The sequence below is a fragment of the Castanea sativa genome, chromosome 1 (genome assembly GCF_040712315.1).
Source record: "Castanea sativa cultivar Marrone di Chiusa Pesio chromosome 1, ASM4071231v1".
Lineage (NCBI taxonomy): Eukaryota > Viridiplantae > Streptophyta > Magnoliopsida > Fagales > Fagaceae > Castanea > Castanea sativa.
In genome coordinates this window covers 30,934,286-30,955,053 of record NC_134013.1, presented here as the reverse complement: position 1 = coordinate 30,955,053, position 20,768 = coordinate 30,934,286, and the positions used below count along the sequence as shown (strand labels likewise).

General features: G+C 33.2%; 1 pseudogene; it reads right to left on the bottom strand.

Moving 5' to 3' along the window:
* Nucleotides 1–638: 638 nt before the first annotated feature.
* LOC142624832 (ABC transporter C family member 10-like) overlaps nucleotides 639–20,768 on the bottom strand; it is a 34,196-nt pseudogene continuing 14,066 nt past the window's right edge.

Genomic DNA, 20,768 nt, shown 5'->3' with positions numbered 1-20,768 from the left:
AGGCTACCAATATCTCAAGGTCAAGGTACTGGTCTTCCTTATGCTTTGAATTGTCACTACAAACTTGCAATGCATAAACCATGAGGTCCATGACATGTTCATAACTTGATCGTTATGCTTGATTGGTTTAATTTTTTGGTGGATGCTCTCAGGTAGGGTTGAGGTGGTCAGATTAGGTGGCTATGGCATTTTATTGGTGGTGGTCACCAAAAAAAAATGGTAATTGTACGAGTCACAATCAAGATGAGTTTGTTTATCACAACTTTTCGAAGACAATGTATGTGGTAGGTTTTCTATTACCTTATATCAAGACAACTTCAATTAATCACAAACCCATCTTGATCACAATATAAACATTGAAAATAACATCAACAAGAACCCATGAAAAATATTTCCAATACAATTGTATTCATTAAATTAAAGCTATCCCATTAATTTTTGCTTTGGAGCCCATTGAAAGGGTTCCCAAATTACATCAACCAAATAACTCATAATGAAAATTTCAATCAAATTCCAAAATAACCAAGTATCAAATCAACAACAATTTGGTCCAATGAAATTAAATCAGTACCAGTCTGGTGTTTCCACGACACTTGAGAAGACCTTAATTATCCACTTGTTGCATCCACAAAGTTTCACTAGCAATTTTCTGAGTAAATTCTTCCACTTGCAGAATGAGACCAATATTCCTTGACCAGTTTACGAAATAGTGACTCCTCCATATTCATCAGCTTTAATGGCTCATCGTACTCTACTATTTTCCCTATTCATACAAAATTACCAATCACTTCCCCATATCATGACAAGATGGTATACTTCTTTTACACTATGTTGGGAGTTATAAAAAGAAAGAAAGGTAATGGAATTGATGGATCACATGGGCGGCTCTAGGAACAATTCAGGGGTTCAAATGAATCCCCTGAGCTAGCCAAAAAAAAAAATTATATATAATTTTTTAATTTATTTTTTGACCCTCTTAAAATAAAATTTTGAACCCCCTAGACCTAACTTTTTTTGAAGCCTAGCTGAAATGAACTTGATTATGATTATCTTGACAATATCTTGGTCTTAAAAAATAAAAAATAAAAAACATCAACATCAAACCAATTTTACCTAAAATATGGGTGGAACAGTAAGCCTAATAACAAAAGTATAAATTTATTCTTCTTAAATTTAAAAAAAAAACATTTAGATGATCTTAAAAAATTTGAAATAAAATAACACATAAAAGTTTATTGTATTTAGATCTCGCTTGAAGTTTACTTAACAACAATAATTCATATTTTATTGTATTTAAAAACAATAGATGATTTCCAATGGAAAGGAAAGGAATCTAATATGATGTAATACTTCTTATAGTGTTTGGGAGCTTTTCTTTTCTTTTCTTTTTTTGGTTAAAGGAAGTTTATAAAAGAAGTGATAGAAAGGGAAGACATGCTTTAATAGTAGGGTCCGGTTAATGCATACATTAACAAATCCAGTTTTGGAAAAATTTTATTGGAAATTGAAAAAGCTGTAAAAAAAATTTCAATTTCCTTATAAATTTTTTCCAAAAATAGTATACTATTATGTGCCCTTAAGGCACACGTTAGTAAAACCCTTACTAGTATACCATTCGCCTTTCTTTATATCAAAATATGAATAAATCCGATATTTCAAATTTGTTTCATTAAAGGACTGAGCAATCCTTCTACTTTTGAGGGGAATGTTTAGTAGAGAATGTGATGAGTATTCTTTTCTAACCATTTCATTTATCCTATAAAACTACCAAATAGGAAAATTGATGAAATATTCTTTAAAAATACCTTTAATCCATTCCATTCATTCCTATAAAATTACCAATAGGGAAATTGATGAAATATTCTTTAAAAATACTTTTAATCCGTTCCATTCATTTCCTTTTTACCTTATCAAACATACTTAAGAATATATCACTCACCATTGCTAATAGCAAGCACCTTAGTGGATTCCATTACTGTCGGTATCCTACGGGAAACAGTTATTACAGTGCAGCTTTGGAATTCTGTTTGTATCGTTTTCTGGATAACAGAGTCTGTTGCATTATCAATTGATGCAGTGGCTTCATCAAGCACTAGTATCTGACTTCTCTTTAGTAATGCACGTCCCAAACAAAACAATTGCCGTTATCCCAGGCTCCAACTGGATCCATCTTGCATAACTGCAATTCAGATTATTAGTTGCGATTTTCCGAACCAGTGAAATTAAAAACCTACATGCACAATATCTTACCTAAGGAATTCAGTCCCTCCTTTTTTTCTTGAATAGACTCTCGAAGCTGACATTTTCCTAGAACCTGTTACACAATAAGACATGGTCTTAGGTAATTAGGGAAAATTAAGTATAATAGTTATTCATTCTTAGATGTTGATGTGATGACAATTATTTTTCTTTAACCACAATAAGTAGACCTAACATAAAAATTGAATAACATTTTGAGGGGTATGGCATATGACTAAGAATATTAAATCTAGTTATTATCATAAGAATGCTATAATACATATATAGAAGTTCTAAGAGTTCATGTATAAGCCCATGCAAGTTATTAGGTAGTCCCAAAGCAGTGCTTTGGGCTCTCATATGAAAGGCGCAGGTCCCAATAATCCATTCATCGGGCTAGTTAGTTTATGGGCACCCGTCAACCCATGCATTTTTTGTTCACCACTACATCAAGGGTACCTTGTTCCATGGTTAGTATTTATCGTCTTTGTCCTTCGAGCCTTCGCTTGGTGATTTACTTTTTCACTTGACATAGCGAAAATCAAACGGTGTCCACTCTTTCTAACACTGAGGCTGAGCACCATGCTCTCGCTAATGCCACCTCAAAGTTTCTCTGGTTATGCTAACTACAAGAGGATATAGGTGTTTATCTACCTTCTCTGGTCATGCAGCGTTGTTCAAATATTCTATAATGATGTTTTTCATGGCAAGACCAAGCACATTGAGATCGATTTTCATTTCATCCAACACCATCTCCTTCAAGGAATGCTACAACTTCATTTTGTCTCATTAGAAGATCAACTTGCCAACATCTTCACCAAATTTCATCCACCAAACCATTTCAATGATCTTGTATCCAATAATCCAAACTCAAGTAAGCTTCTCTAAACCCATCTTCACTTTAAGGGGGCTATCGGAGTTATATTGGCCTGAGCCCATATGTGAGCTCAAGCCAGTTATAATAATAATTATTATTATTATTATTATTATTGTTCTACTAGTAGCACAGGTCCTATTAGTTATATTAGTTCTAGGATTATTAGTACCAGTTCTATAACTTCTTTTAGTCCTAAGGTTTTGTACCTATAAAAATACTCCTTTTGTATAATTTAGATGCTGAATATATACAATACCTACTTTTCATACATACATATATATATATATATATATATATATATATATATATATATATATATATATCCAATGTTTGAGAAAATTCAATTAGATTTCAAATTGAATTTTAATATATATATCCAATATTTGAGAAAATTCAATTAGATTTCAAATTGAATTTTAATTGAGGTCTAATTTTGTGTCATATGTCAATTTAATTTCTTAATTTTACTGTAATATCTATCAAAAATTAAAATAACCAAGGAGTCCAATTTTTATTTCTAACTAGTTTCAAACCCATGCAATGCATAAAAACATATAATATAATTATTTTATAAGAATATAAAGTAAAATTTGTAAGTTAAATCGTGCATGTGTTATTTAAAAGTATTTTTTATTTTTATAACTTTTATGTAATAGAACATTAATATATTTTGCATTTAATAACAATATATTGTGATGACTAATTTGAACATATCCAAGAATATTAAAAAAAAATGTACACCCCTATTCCATTGAATACATGTAACGTATTACATTAAATTTAAATTATTATATAAATTCATAATTATAGTTTTTTTTTTCTTTTCAAATATAAGTACACTACTATATTATTAAAATTTGAATTTTAAAGTAATCTTTTGAATATTTATAAATTTTATTACTTTTTTTAGTGCCCATATATTTGATTTTTAATGCCTATTTCGTTTTTATTTTTTAGTCAAAAACTAAAGATTTTGTCCCAAATAGAATAAAACTTCATAATTTTCAACCCAAAAATTAAGGGAAAAGATTTTGATTTTTGAGCCCAAAACTAACTGAAAAAATAAATTTTTTTACCGAAATGAACTAATTGGACTGAAATGGACTGAATGGACTAATATGGATCAAAATGGACTGAGTTAGAGAAATGTGGAATGTAATGACCAAAGTGAAAGGAATGGACCAATATAGATCGAATTGAACTAAGTGACCAAAACGGACCGAAGTGAAGTAGTGAACCAAAGTGGACCAAATAGACTAAATAAACAGAAGTGGTTTGATTTTTTTTTTTTTAAGAAAAAAAAAAAACCGCATGTATACTACCACATCAGAGATCAAGAAATTGACCGAGGATAAATACTGGTTTTAGTGGCCTAGTAAAATTACTTCATGAACACCCCACCACAAAGACAATCTCTATTCTCACATCGATATAAAATCAACAATAACAAGATCATCGTCAAAATCTGGTCAAATCCAAATCCAAAGCCAAAATTGACCGGACCAAAAGAGCCCAGATTCACAATCACTAGCACTCATTGCCGCCATAATGACCAAGCTCGACATTTCCTCCATCCACTCTGCCGCCTCCACGTGTACAACTCTCTGCAACTTAACATGGTAGATTGCTATGCTAAATAATATTAAAATTGGTAAATAAAAACCTTACCTCCCATATTTCGTGATCAGTATGCTTTGACATGGGATCGAGATTGTATCTCACAGAGCCACTAAAGAGTGTTGGATCTTGTGGTATGATTCCCAAACGTGATCTTAGATCATGAACCCCAATTGAAGAAATGTCAATGCCATCTATAATAATCATTCCCTCAGTTGGCTCCACCAAACGAAACAAAGCACTAATAAGTGTTGTCTTTCCACTACCAGTCCTCCCAACAATCCCAATTTTGTGCCCTCCTTCAAATACACAACTTATCCCCTGAAGAACTAGGGGAGCATTGGGCCGATACCTCACCTGATTGATGCAATGTAATAATAAATAGTTAAGTACATTTCCACAATTCTAGAACTTGGTGATGAAAACCTTTTTTTTTTTTTTTTTTGCAATTTGTTACCTTTAAATCATCTATCTTCACTTCACCATCATCTATCTTCACTTCACCAATTGTGAATGGGTCGATGACCTTGTATTACTTCTGCAGCTTCACTAGGAATATGCATGTACTGTTCTAGCCTTTCTACAGAAGTAATTAAATTTCTACCGAGCACCAATTTTGGACAGAAAAGACAACGAATAGATTTAGAGGGCGTTTGGATCCGCGTTTGTGCGTCTACGTCGCGTTTTTGCTTTTCTTTTTTTTCTTTTTTTTTTACCCAGCAGCATATATTGACTTTTCAGCCATGAACAGTGCACAAATGCACTGTTCACGAGTCCCACAAATTTCACTTTTTAACAACTTTTTCATTAAAAATGGGTCCCACAAAACTATTTACACATTTAAAAATTATTTTGCTACAGTGTTTTCAGTTTTCAGTTTTCAGTTTCAGCAAAATAAGTTCTATCTAAACGGACCCTTAATGAAAGACCATATGATAGTGCCAATCCAATAAATCCTGCAAGCAAATTATTGGCAAAGGAAGTGTTGGTTAGAAAATACACTATATAAGCCTATGTTTTATAATCTAGTCTCCCACACACACACACGCACACACATATAGAGAGAGAGAGAGAGACTTAGGTACAGTATTAAGGTTTTTTTTAAAGATTCAATCATGTGGCTCCTTAATTAAAACATATACTTTCATCTCATAATAAAAAAACCCACATGGTAGAATCTTAAAAAATGAACCTTAGGAATAGCACCTAAGGTAATATACCTAAGTTTTATCCATATATATATATATATATATATATATATATATATATATATATATAGACACACACACACACATATATATATATATATATATATATATATATATATATATATATATAACTTAAGTTCAAAGAAAATCCAACTAAATTTTAATAGGATTCTCAATTGTGTGCCACGTGTTTCATTTGATTTTTAATTTTGTACCAAGTGAATTATTGAGTGTAAAAATCGAATAGTTCAAATACAATCAGATTCTAAATTGGATTTCAATTTGAGTCCAATTTTTCACTACGTGTTCATCTAAGTTTTTAATTTTTGTAGCCAGTAAATTATTGGGTGCAAAAACAAAATAATTACATATGAGAAACCATTACATATTTTAAAAATGTATGGTTTAAAAAAAGAGTAAGTTAATACCAAGTATAATTTGAATTTTTTCTAAAAAATTGTATAATTTGAACTATATATTTGTGATTATTTTTAATTGTATCCGTACATGTATATACATGAGCTACCCACTAATATACATTCTACAATTTCATACATTTTTATAATAAAATGGAGCCCGTTTTCAAGGGTAAAATATTTTAAAAATTGGGAACCTAACTTACCTAGACTTTGACACACCCTTGGTATCAACAATAATATGACAATTGTACTAAAATAATCACGTTTTAATCTAGTGCAATATCTAGTATTGCATGAAATACTCCTGTGAGAAATTATATATATTCACAACATATCTTAAATGACAAATTGCTACTTATTAAAATAAAAAGGTAGCAGATTATTAGGTGGGCAAAAAAGTAATATAATGTAATTGTACAGAAACCTTAATGGGGTAAATAGTAGTATAGTACACAAATATTGCACGCTTTGCGTTGATAATCCAGAAATCCAGGAAAAATGAAATCCATGACTTAAAGAGCAAAAATTGGGGGTGATTGAGAGGCGAGGAACTAATAGCCGCGAGACACCTGTCAGATGTAGGCAGCTATACCTACAAGCCTCTCATGGATTTAATCAACTTGGGAAGTTTTACACGTGGTGCATCGGCACTTCTTTTTTGAAACCGCACGGGGGAAGTGTTACCGGATAAAGCCCCGCATCAAGATCCCCGTGCTACGGCATTGGGAGAGGTTTAGGGTTTAAGTGAGCGCGTGGAATTCCCATCCCTCACCCCCGCGAGTTGTCGAAGATGTTCCTTGTTGTTGTATATAAGCAGTTAAACAACATCATACGAAATCCATGTGGGACTTGTTTTAAAATGCTTTCAAAACAATCCATGTTCTTCTCGACGTTTCTCTTCTTGGCAACCCTCTCTCCTTGCTCTGCAGTCAAGTTTTCCCTTACCTGTGCTGTCCGCCTTTTTGATAGCTCTAGGACCTTCCAAACACAACTTTGCACAGATCTAAACCCAAGTCTTTAACCTTTTCAATCCATCCATTCTTGAGACTCGTTAATATATATATATATATATATTTGATAAGTACCGGTTGATCTGGTCAGTACATATGTGGATGAACTAGTATGATTAACATAGCATGGTCAGTAGTGGACTAAGCTCTAAGAAGTGAGGCTAGAACATTAAAGAATCCAAATTTTGGTATAAAGCTTTCATGTGAGGAACCCTAGGGAATGCCCAAATGGTGACAAATGAAGGTGTGCACCACGAGAATGTAACTAAACCATGAATATTACAATACAATTGAGCTAATGAAGCTGATGTTACTAACCAGAAGAAGAAGCTTCAAGACGAAGCAAAGTCAAGACAAGTGCTGAGGATGAAAGAACAATTGTGCACAGAATTTCCAGACGTTGGATCAACCACTCATTTGCTGAAAAACTATGGAAGTATTGAGTCCCATTTCTGTCAATAAGGTTTAGGTTCTTTAAAAAGAACCGTTCTTCCTCTCCAAAAGCTCTAATTGTCATGGCTCCAGCAATGGAATTCAGCGAGGTGGTTTGCAATTAAGGACTTGGTGGTACCGTCTGTTCGCATTAACTCTTTTGCGGTAGCAAAGTAGTATCTCTATATTTCCAAATAAAAACACGTTCAGTATTTATTGTTGAGAAGTATGATGAGTTGCTGGCTTGAGGGTGAGTATCCTAAAATATTTTGGACACCCTGTGTTGTTCACACTCTCAATCTAGCTTTGAAGAATATTTGTGCAACAAAAAATACTGAAAAGAATGAAGTTACATATGAGGAATGTAGTTGGATTACTCGTATTGCTGATGATGCATCCTTCATACGTGTTTTTATCATGAACCATTCAATGAGGTTGGCAATGTTTAATGAATTTTGTCCATTAAAATTGCTCCAAGTTGCTGATACTAGATTTGCTTCGGTTGTTATAATGCTAAAAATGTTAAAGTTGATAAAAAGATGCCTTCAAGCCATGGCTATTAGTGAGCAATGGGCTTCTTATAGGGAGGATGATGTTGGAAAAGCTCAAAAGGTGAAAGAAATGATTCTAAGTGATCTTTGGTGGGATAAGGTTGATTATATCCTTGAATTCACAGCGCCTATTTATGATATGATATGAGTAGCTGACACAGATAAGCCTTGTCTTCATCTTGTGTATGAGATGTGGGATTCAATGATAGAGAAGGTAAAGGTAGCAATATATCGACATGAAGGCTTGGAAGATAATGAGTATAGCTCATTTTGGAGTGTGATGTATGATATACTTATTGATCATTGGACTAAAAATTGTACTCCACTACACTGCTTGGCTCATTCCTTAAATCCTAGGTAAGTACATTTATTTTCTATTTTTTATTTTCTTTAGTTCCCCTTTCTAGTAAAACACATGTTTCATTTATATTTTTTTTTTAATCTTTAACTCTAGGTATTACTCTACTGAATGGCTTTTAGAGAATTCAAAACGCATCCCTCCACATCGAGATCATGAAATTTCTATGGAAATGAGCAAGTGTTTGGATCGATTCTTTGAAGATGTGAATGAATTAAATGTGGTGAAGTCTGAGTTTGCTGTATTTTCAGGAGGGAGGTTTTCTTCACCAGCTGTCTTGACAGATAGGTGGGTCTTACAACCTTTGGTTTGGTGGCAATACCATGGCTCCACATTTCCAACTCTTCAAACCCTTGCCCTTAAACTTCTTGGACAACCTTGTTCATCTTCATGTGCTGAAAGGAATTGGAGCACATACAAATTTATTCATTCCTTAAAAAGAAACAAAATGGCTCCTGCACGTGCTGAGGATTTGGTATATGTGCATTCTAATCTTCGACTCTTGTCAAGGCGCAATACGGAGTATATAAATAGAGATACAAAGATGTGGGATATTGCAGGAGACTCTTGGAATGAGAGCGACATACATGGAGGAGCTGGAATTCTTGAGAATGCAGCTCTTACACTTGATGAGCCAGAGTTGGAGGCCATGGTTATTGGAAATGTTAGCACTAGTGTTACTACTAGTGAAAGTGAAGTTCGAAGTGAAGCTATTGATCTTGATGATGATGAAATTGGTGTTTGATTGTCTTGTTGATTGTCTTGTTGATGTATCTTTTATTTTGTTTTAGTTTCAAACTTGTGAGTTGTATTTTAATTTTCGAACATCATGGAATGTTTATATAATGAAGTTGTATTCTAGTTATTATTTACTATTGTTCTTAAATTTGGTATATGTTTATATAATGTGAAAAAAGTATGTTTAGCAATATATTAAAAATATAAATATAAATATTTTTAATAATTTTTTAATCGCCGCACCCCGCCGCACCCGCACCCTACTTTTTCAGAAATTGCCGAGTCCCGCACCCGCTCCCGCACCCGCACCCGCACCCGCACCCGAATCCCGAAACGCACCCATGCTTCATAGTGTAGAAGTTCTTAGTATTTTCCCTTCAGTCATAAACTGCCAACAAAATGGAGTCTATTAAGTCCAAGAGTTTCTACAACACTGATAATTGAAAATGTGTAGTAAAATTGAAAATGATATCTATCAACTATATTTTAGGTATCAAGACCAGTTAAGGAGTACAGGGGAGAAAGTGCCCCCAACCCAGAAAGTAAATGGATACATAAATGAAACACTAATGGCATGTTTGGATGTTTAAAAAAGGAGGGGGGGTAGAGTAGAGGGAAGGGGAGTAATTCAATTATCTTGTTTGGGGGTTTTTTAAGGAATGAGGGGGAAGGGTTTGGAGGGGTTTGAAGGAGTTTCAACTACTTCCAACCCCCTCATTTTTAATTCCCCCAAATTGGAGAGATTTGGAGGGAGAGTAGAGCACATAAAATTATTGATAAAATAAATTACCTAATTTATCCTTATTATATTTATAAAATTACAATGTTAAAAACAAGGGGAAGGGCTAATTACTCCCTTCCCCCTTACTAATTATAAAAACATCCAAACAAGGTAGAGGGTAATCATTCTCCTCTACTCTCCTCCCCACTACTCCCCTCCCCTCTACTCCCCTCTACTCTCCTCCTTCTCTAAACTCCCAAATAGGCCATAAGAAAACAGCATAGTTTCACTAGTATACCAACCGAAACAGAATCAAATGCAGGAAGGAAGTTGACTTGGTGAGCCACCAACAAGACCGTCTTCCTAAATAGAGCTCCCAACACATATTCCTGGCCACAAGGCATATTAGATTTTCTCTCCAAAAGCAAGAAAGAGTACTAGTAGCAAAACCCATTATATAAAATTTAAAAGAGAGAGAGAGAGAGAGAGAGAGAGAGAGAGAGAAAGAGAGAGAGAGAGAGAGAGAGAGAGAGAGAGAGAGAGAGAAACTATTACATCAAATAGTCTGGTTGCAGTTTGTGCATCAACAGCATTGAATGGATCATCCAAGAGGTATACATCTGCATCCTGATAGAGCGCACGTGCAAGTTGAATTCATTGCTTTTGTCCACCACTTAAAATAACACCTCTTTCTCCTATTTCTGTGAGATCACCATATGGAAGCATCTCAAGGTCTTTTATTAGGGAACATCTTCTAAGCACTTCTTGATATCTAAGCATATCCATGGGGGACCCAAACAGAATGTTTTCTTGTATAGACCCTGTCTAGATCCAGGATGTCTGAGCAACATATGCTATCTTTCCCTTAACATTAACCTAAAAACGGGCCCCAAAGCACTATTAAGAACTTATATATCTACACGGACGGATGCATATAGTTAGGTAGGCAAATACATAAATTTAGTGTCTGTTTGGAACAATCTATCTAGCTGAAACTAAAAAATTTTCGTTAAGAGTAGAAAAATGTTCAAAAAAATAAGTTGAATAGTACAGTGAGACTCATGAATAGTATCAAAAAGTGCAATAAGACCCTTAAATGTCTACATGGATGGATGCATATAGTTAGGCAGGCAAATACAGAAATTTAATGTCTGTTTAGAACAATTTATTTAGCTAAAACTAAAAACTTTTCGTTAAGGGTAGAAAAAAAAGTTAAACAATAAGTTGAATAGTATAGTGGGACTCATGAATAGTATCAAAAAGTGCAATAGGATCCATAAATATTAGCAAAAATAAGTTGAAAGTAGAGATAAGCTGAAAATTTCAGCTCATCCCAAACGCACACTTAGTAGAGGGTAACATGAGAAAATGAAGGAAAAATATCATACTCCTCCTGGGAAATTTGCTTAGTCTCATGAAAACCTTAAAATATATAATGCTATGATGAGGAATGAAATGATTACTTACTGTGCCCTTGATGTTTGGCACCTCTCCAAGAATTGCAGCTAAAAGGGTAGATTTTCCTGATCCAACCACTCCACAAATAGCAACCTTTTCTCCAGGTTTCACTACCAAATTTATGTCTCTTAGTGCGGCATTTGTAGAATTAGTCTCCCATGATATTTCAGTGGTCATGATAAATATGGACTGCCTAAGCTTTTTCCCGTCGCACATTTGGCTTGTACCTTTGTTCTCTAACTCTGGCGCCTCAAGAAACCTCACTATCCGAGTTAATGAAACCTTTGCTTCAATAAACACTGCAACAATATCAGGGATCATCCGAATGCTCTCCTGAACATTGCGCAGAGTTGCTAGGAACATGAATACATTACTAATAGAGAGTGGAATTCCAATTAAGTAGCACGCCCAAAAGGTGGCAATTGCTGCTAAAATGGGAGATGACCAAAAAAAAAATCAAATAGTACCCCTTTTGTGTTAAAACTGCAAGTATCTGCTCAGATTCTTCTTTCCTTAACCCTTCTATTGCATCCTTAAAATGTTTCTCCCATGCGTACAACTTCAAGACCTTCATATTTGCAAGAGCTTCCGTAATGGCCTTCAACCTCTTATCTTGTGCCACCATAAGTTTTGCCAGATACTTATGCTGCAATTTGGCTAATGGAGAACTTGCAACCACCGTCAATATAACTATAATTAAAGCTGCAATAGTTGCTAGCCCTATAGAATACCAGACAACAATTAATACAAGACATAGTTGGAGATTTGTTGACCATATCTGATGAAACCAATATGGGAATTCACCTATTCTATAGGAATCTACTGTGACATAGTTCATTATCTGGCCAGGAGAATGGGTCATTTTAGCAGCACTTGAGAGTCAGAGTTGCTTCTGATAGATTGCTGCAGACAGAAAGGATCTTACTTGGAGCCCAATCATTCTAGATCGAAAGAACCATTGTCTCTCAGAGAATGACTCCAAACACTTCACCAAGAAAAGCCCTCCGGCCAGTGCATAACCCTCATATTCAAAAGCTGCTTTGCCTTCTGCAACCTCAATGAAGGCTTTTAGAAGCAATGGACTGGCGGACATTATGAGCACCTTGATCAATGCAAAGAATCCAGAAATTAAAATTGCTTTTTTCTGGCAGGAAAAAATAGCTGAGAACATTGAAGGAGATTCATATTTTGCTTTTTGTCTCAGTTTGCTTAGTTGCTCTGTGAACATTAAGTAGCATGTTTGAGCTTGGTCTGCCTGTCGTAACTGTGGAATACCTACATCCTCAAGAATTTTCTCCTTCCCATGCTTCATTAATGGATTTAACCACCAAAATGTCATTGTACTAAGAAATCCAGCTTTGGCAAAAGGAGTAACATTTTCATTAGAATCATTTTCACCTTTGGCATTGGCTTCTTCACCTTGCAAAGGTGCATAGTAAGTATCAAGGTCCAAGTTTGGACCAGTACTGCATCTCTTTGCAATGTCACTTGAACAGTTAGATTTCCCACAGAAAACGGTCCAGAAACCATTCGTCACGCCTTGCCTATCAGCTGAAAGTTCAAACAAAACGCTTTATCTGGTTTAGCGGCAATCAGATAGAGCCCAGGAATTTTTTTCAGGGACCAAGTTGAATATACAATAAAAATTCATTACAAAAAATATATATATATATATACTTTACTTCGTAAATTAATTTTAATTGAACAAAATTTTATCATAAATTGAATAGGGATAGGTGCATGGGATCGTTTAGCTCAATTACAGTTTGTTACGTTCAAGATTTTCACATAAAAAATATGTAAATTGAAACCGTATTTTAAAATTTTTTTTTTAAAAAACAAAAACTCATTAGTTCAGAAAAAAAAATCTAAACAATTTAATTTGTATGAAAAGCTAACAAAGGCAAAATCTAATTTTTATTCTAATCAAATTTTCTCTAAGTTTTGGTTTTAAATATAACATATATATATATTTATTTATTTATTACCTATGTTTATTTATATTGGAATCCTCATTTTTAACACTGAATTAACTTACTTGGTACAAAAATTTAAAAATTTTAGATTAGATGGGACACGTGATGCAAAAATAAATTTTAATTGAAATCCAATTTTTACACAAAATTAACTCACTTGAAACAAAAAAATAAAAAGTTTAGATTAGATGAGACACATGGCGTAAAAGTAAATTCTAATTAAAGTCCAATTGGAAATCTAATTGAATTTTCTCTCATCTTTACCTATTAATATATATATATATATATATATTACTATTATTAAATATAAATATAACATAAATAAAAACAAATAACAATACATTGTTATTAAAACTAAAGTATAATATAAAATAGTAAAACATTAAAAGTGAAGCTGTAAGAGCATTACTATTCGTGGTGCTAAAAAGCTAAATTATTATTTTTAGCACCACAAACAATAAAATACATGCTACATTCATGGTGGCATAGTTAAAAATTTTAACAACCTTGCTACAGTAAACTGCCATCTTTAGCAATCTGAAGCAGTTTACTATAGCAAAAAAGACAAAAAAAAAATATTTGTTTATTTTTCTCTGTCTTCTCTCATTAAAAAATCATGTCTTATCTTTTTCTCTCTCCGGTCTTCTCTCCTTCTTTTTTTCCTTTGCTCTTTTTCTCTCTAGCACTCCCCCTATCTCCCTCTCGACTAAGCCTTTCTTCTTTTGGTGGTGTCACCTAGTTCGTTGAGATTGTCGGTGTGAGTTTGTGGTGGTGGGCCGGTGTGGGTTTGTGGTGTGGGTCAAGTTTGTCTAGGTTTATGTCATTGGGTGGTTTCGATCAGTGGTTTTAGTGGTGGTGTGGGTTGGTGTGATCCGGTTGTGTTAATTGTGTGGTGTGCGTTTTGCCTCTAGCAATGGTTGGATCGTTGATTGGCTTGTGGTGGTGGGTCACGTCGTGGGTTGCTATGGATGTGGTGGATCGTTGATCAGGCCATATTTGTTTGATTATTATTTGATGTTGTTAGGGACTGGAGATTTGGATTTGAGTTTGAAAGGTGGGATTTTGTGGTGGTGTGTGGTTTGATTTTAACTTGTGATCACGGTGGTGGTGGTGGTGGTGATGGTGGTGGTGGTGGTGGTGGTGGTTGTGACAGTTGTGGGTTGTGATTTGTGGGAGTGTGGGTATGGGTGGCAGTGGTGGTAGTGGTGGTGTGGGTTTGTTGTTTGTTCACAATCAGGTAGAGAGAGAGAGAGAGAGAGAGAGAGAGTAAATAATATTTAAACGAAGTGGTAAAAAAAATATAACCATTGATGATCAGTATACTATTAAATGTTAAAATTGGTAAAGTAGTTTTTTAAGTTACTAAAAACTATAAAAAAAAATATAAAAAAATAGCATCTAAATCACAGCTTTGTCAAGGGATAAATAGGTATCCGGTAGCACGATTACCAAACTAAATATAAAATAAAATATATTCACAAAATAATAAAATAATACTACATGCAACCTGTAAAACACAAAGTATTTTCTCAGTGGAAAAGTCTTGTGCCACATAAGGTGGCACAAAAAAAGCCACAACCCGCCACATGGGCGAGTTGTGGCTTTTTCTGTGCCATTTTTTGTGGCACTAGGACTCTTTCTCAGCTGTCAAAAAGTCTATTGATAGATATACACTATTTTCTTCTTATACGGTTGAAGTCTCAGTATAGACTCAGTAATAATTTTTTGCCCAAAGGTAGATATCATTGTGGCAAACCCAAGATTTTAGTTTAGGGGGGCAAGGTCATGATTGAAAACAAAATTAATCTAAAAAATATTAGTCTATATTAATAAAAATAAATAAATAGATAAATAAAGATAATCAATTCATATTAAATAAAAATTAATTGAAGAGATTAATCAATGTATTTATCTACAATTCAAGAAATTAATCAATGTACTCAAAATAAACAGTGAGATTAACTCAATATAAGTGTCAAAACTATAACAATATAGTTAAAATGTTTGTATAATGACTCATTGGGGCATCGGCTATAGACCTGCTGCTTTAAGCTGAAGTGGTGAGAAATTTTAAACTTGGTTTAGTAGAAGATTATTTTAATTAAAAAATGACTTAATTAAAAAATGAAGTGATATGAGAAAAGAAAATGTTTTGACTGGCTTAAAAAGCACTCTGTTTCTGGACCAAGAAACAGAGCATTGCTCCTAACATGAAAGGCAATTTACCCATCCCTTTAAAATAGTAGGTAGATGATAAATTAATTGACATTTTTAACATGTAGGTCAATTTAAAAGCCAAGGTACTAAACGAAAAAGGTTGATTGACTATTTTGTGAGTTTACCTGATCAAGTCCAATGATCGAAATAAATAGTTAAAACGCTTAACAGTAATAAACGTCAGGTAAACTCACAAAATATAACTGGAAAGTAATTAATATAACCAAAAAATATTTGGAAAATAACAAAATAACTAAAGGTTTTTTTTTGGGCAAGCCAGGGGGGGCGCAACTGCCCCCCTCGACTCCCACCCGGCTCCGGCCCTGATTGAAACCAACAACAAAGCAATTAATAACAGCCAAAACAACCAACAACTAGACACAAAAACTAAACAACCAAAAACTAGACACAGAAACTAGCCAGCTCTCTAGAACAAAAGCCAAGAAACCTTGCTAGCAGCTAAAACATTCAAAAGTTAACCACATTTAAGATAAAGGGAGGAAGCTCCCCAGGTGCAAGCAAACCTAGTCTAGAGCTGGACTTTCCCCACTTTGCTAACAAATGAGCCGCTTTGTTACATTGTATTGGCATTCAAAAGTAATATGAACACAGCTTACTCAGTTATTCACATCTCAAACTTAAACACACACTGGGATATACCACTGCACGTAGCACACTGATGAACATATCTGGACGGATCCAACACCGGTCTTCAAGTGAAGGCTGGAGTGATATCCGGCTAGCTATGGCTTAGGCAGCGACTAAATTAAAGTTGGGTTTTTTTACTAATCAGAGATTTTTGGTATTTGCTTACTATGTCGTGGCTATATATTTATATTAAAACTTTTTTGTTGTTTGTTTCTATTTGGAGGGGTTACCAGTTATATGGGTCAATGAGTGGGCTGAATGCTATTCTTTTTTTTGGGTTTCTAATGCTGAGCTTTCCATCTACACGACAATAACAGCTGCATGACAATCTAATGCCGAGCTAGCATTTCCTAGAGCATTTGACTTGCATTACAAAATTTACATTGCTAACAGTACTTTCAGTTCCAAAGGTACAAACTGTGAATAAACTCTTATACACGGGACAGTGAAAGAGGGGAGGGGGAGAAGTAAAATTTTCAGATGCAGATAAATTGAAACTTATTGCATTTACAAATGAAACTCTTGTAATAAACAAATATATTCCCAGGAACTCAAAAACAGAAACCTCATAGATTTCAAGAAAGATGCTCTATATATATATGGTTATATACTAATACTCCAACTGACCGGAATCATGAATATAAGTTGAAAGTATAATGGAACACTATCATTACAATCCAAGCAGGAAAAAAAATGGGGGAGTGTAAGTATAAGTGAATTTCTATTTGATTTGTCAGAACAATATCAAGAAGGCAGATTAATAAAGTTTCAAGGAACGACTCACTCTACCGTCTAGCAAATCAAATTTCTTGACTGGTTTGCTCTTGGACCAACACCCCTTGGTTCAGTGGCGACTCCAGGATTATTTCTCAGGGTGTTGCTTAGTGAGCTTGCTCTGTTACAATTTTTTTTTTCTTCAGATTCTCTGTTACAATTTTTTCTTTTTTAGATTTAAGTTCGAATTTTTTTTAGCTTTTTCTTTTTACTTGAAAGCAATGTTATGAATACCGTTTTGGACCATGTTTCGGTTTGTTTAGTGGAACGGAATATTTCGGTACAGATCTATTTCGACGTACCATTTCAAGGTGTTTCGGGATTTCTAAAAAAAATTAAAAATAATATATATTTATATTTTCTTATACAACATAAAATTATTGATCAAAATAAGTAAACCTCAAATAAAACAAATCATTTAGTTTTTCTTTTTTTGATACTCAAATCATTTAGTTATTACATAACAATTACTGTTTTAGAATATTAAAACATAAATATGTAATTAAATAATGAAAAACAACAACAAAAAATATAGTGTATATATGTATATCATATTGGGAAGAGGCAAGACTCAATAAATAAGTTTGAAATCAAAATATTTTGTTAGCTTTTTGAGTTTTGTCACGTGGGTGGGATTAGCAAGCTAAAAGTCTAAAAAAAAAACTAAAGAAAAAACTTGACAAAGCAAAAACTAGAGTAAAAAAAGAAAGAAGAGGTAAACTAGCAGAATGTCTGAGATGAAACAAAGAAGACGAAAAGGAAGAAGAAGAAAGGGCGACCTTTGCGATAGTTGGATTTGTTTTTTAGGCATTCGACGCAAGTAATGACATGATGTGTTAACGAGTTTGTTAGTTTAAAAGTTTTTCTTTTTTTTCTTCTAAAACCTGGTACCAGCCAAAATGTAACAAATAATCTACCAAAATTTAATTTTATTGGCATAAAAAATTTTTGAGGGTGTTCCTAATTTTTTTTTAAAGGTAGATAAATAAAAAAAATTTATTATATATATATATAAATTAAAAAAAAAAAAAAAGAATTCAGGTCAGGGTGGTCTTGGGACCACCCTGACCTATATGTGGCGCCGCCACCGCCTTGGTTTGTCATGCAAAGAAACTTATCCTCTTTTTATCATGGGTTGTGGTAACGGGCACCGTAAAGTGCTCGTTAACAACACAATTTTAGGTAACTTTTTGGGTAACTTTTTCAACGTTTGACAGTTATTCAGTTTTTGGCAATTTTTTTTATTTCTTTTGGCAATTTTTTTTATTTCTTTTGACAATTTTTTTGACAATTTTTTTCCTTTTTTTAAGTGAAACACAAAAAATGAAACTTTAACAAGCACCATCCGGTGCTTGTTAACATTTCCCTTTTATAATATAGGCAAATAACTCGTGCTGCACACGGTAAGGGAATATTCTTTGATACAAATAAAAATTTATAATAAAAAATATATATATCCAAGTGTCTTTTGGAAATAGTTTCTTTAACTTTTTGCTAAAAGTATGCTAAAATATATTTGTACTTTAAACAATTTTGAAAAAGTGAGAAAATGAGAGAAAAAAGTGAGGTTTTTAAAAGCTATACATACATACATACATACATACATACATACATATATATATATATATATAAAAACTGAAGTATAACATTTAGATTCTAGTTAGTTCAACTGATAAAAATTTTTATGGTTGTATAAAGACCTAGGGTTCAATCCCCGTCTACACCAAAAACTGATTGGTATCTTGGTCTGATGATAAAGAGCTATTATCAGGAGCGGACACCATAGATTGAAACTCTCTCAAAAAAAACTCTCTTAAAAAAAAATTGAAGCATAACATTCATTGTTGTTATACTCATGTTGAACCACATCAACAACCTCACTAACACTTTTTTTTCCTTCCTTTTGCAATTAACATTTTCCCAATTATTACTCCATCACATCAATCAATCAACATATATATAAGCAAAGACCTCGTGCGGGAGTGCAAGAGGTCCTACCAAGTGGTGCTCTAAACTTGCATTTAGTCTTTTTTTTAGCTCTTTTATTAAGTTTTTTTTACAGTTACCCAAAAGTTCACGTTAACTTATTTTAGTGTTATCTCATTAATGCCTCATTAATTGACTAAGCTTACGCCACACATCTCTCTATTCTTCATATCTTTTAGCATACTCACCGTTTTAATAATTAAAAAATAAATAAATAAATAATAATAATAATAATAATAATAATAATAATAATAATAATAATAATAATAATAATAATTAAGAACGAATAATAATAATTATCCAGATAAGACCCTGAAGAGAGATAAAAAGATACAAAAATGTTGTGGCTTGTTAAAATAAAACGCATTGTTTCACTATATATTACCAAAATAAAATACCTGAGATTGACAAAACATTTGAAAGAGAGAGAGAGAGAGAGGGGAATCTAAGAAGTCACCACATCTGTTATACAAGCCTCCCACTACTATCAAAACGCCAAAACCCCTACAAGTAATTTTTTTTCTTTTTTTCTTTTTAAAATTAGGGGCTTAATACTATTTAAGTTTGAATAATTTTGTTGGATAATTTTTGTTTTTAGTATATAAGTAGAGAGAATATTTGGTGCGTAATGTAAAGCTATATTCTACCATGATTTAATTTTAAATCATCCATAAGATATATGCATACACACTTGCCCACATCATGTCTTAATGTCACATTATTAATGAGTAGAAGATAGTGAGAGATTTGGGCATACTTTCATTTCATGGTATGAAATATGTGAACACAATACAAATTAGTTGATTTTTATGGTCTCATTACTCTTTTGCATTTATCTTTGGTTTCATGATTTTTAAAAAAATTAATCTTATCTTGAGAAGACTACAAATATGCAATGAAACTACGAAACTAATTTTTAATATCTCAAAATTTATATTTTTCTTTAGTCTAATTTAGATTACTTTTTCTTTATAATATATGTACAACATTATCCAAAACTGTTTTGCAAAAAATATCAAAAAATTATATGCGCATCGCACGAGCAACTTACTAGTATATATATAAAAGCAGAGACTTCATGTAGGAGTGTATAAACTCCTACCATATGGCACTCTAATATTGCGTTTAGCCTTTTTAACATCTTCTCATTAAGTTGTTTTTAAAGTTACCTAAAAAATCATGTTAACTTCTTTTTATTGTTATCTAAAAAATGGGTTGTTATTGAAAATTAAACCAAACCTTACGAAAAATCCAAGCCCACTTATTCCTTTACTATTATGACCTAAGTATGATCATTTCCCATGTGTAGATGAAAGCTCAAGCCCTAACCTACTTACAAACTCTCTTTCTCCTCCCACATGCGTAGATGAAACTCAAAAACCAAGATCCTGACTCACTTAGAAGCTCTTTTCCCAGTGGCGGCGCCACATATAGGTCAGGGTGGTCCCAGGACCACCCTGACCTGAATTCTTTTTTTTTAATATATATATATATAATAAAAAAATTTATTTATCTACCTATAAAAAAAAATTAGGAACAC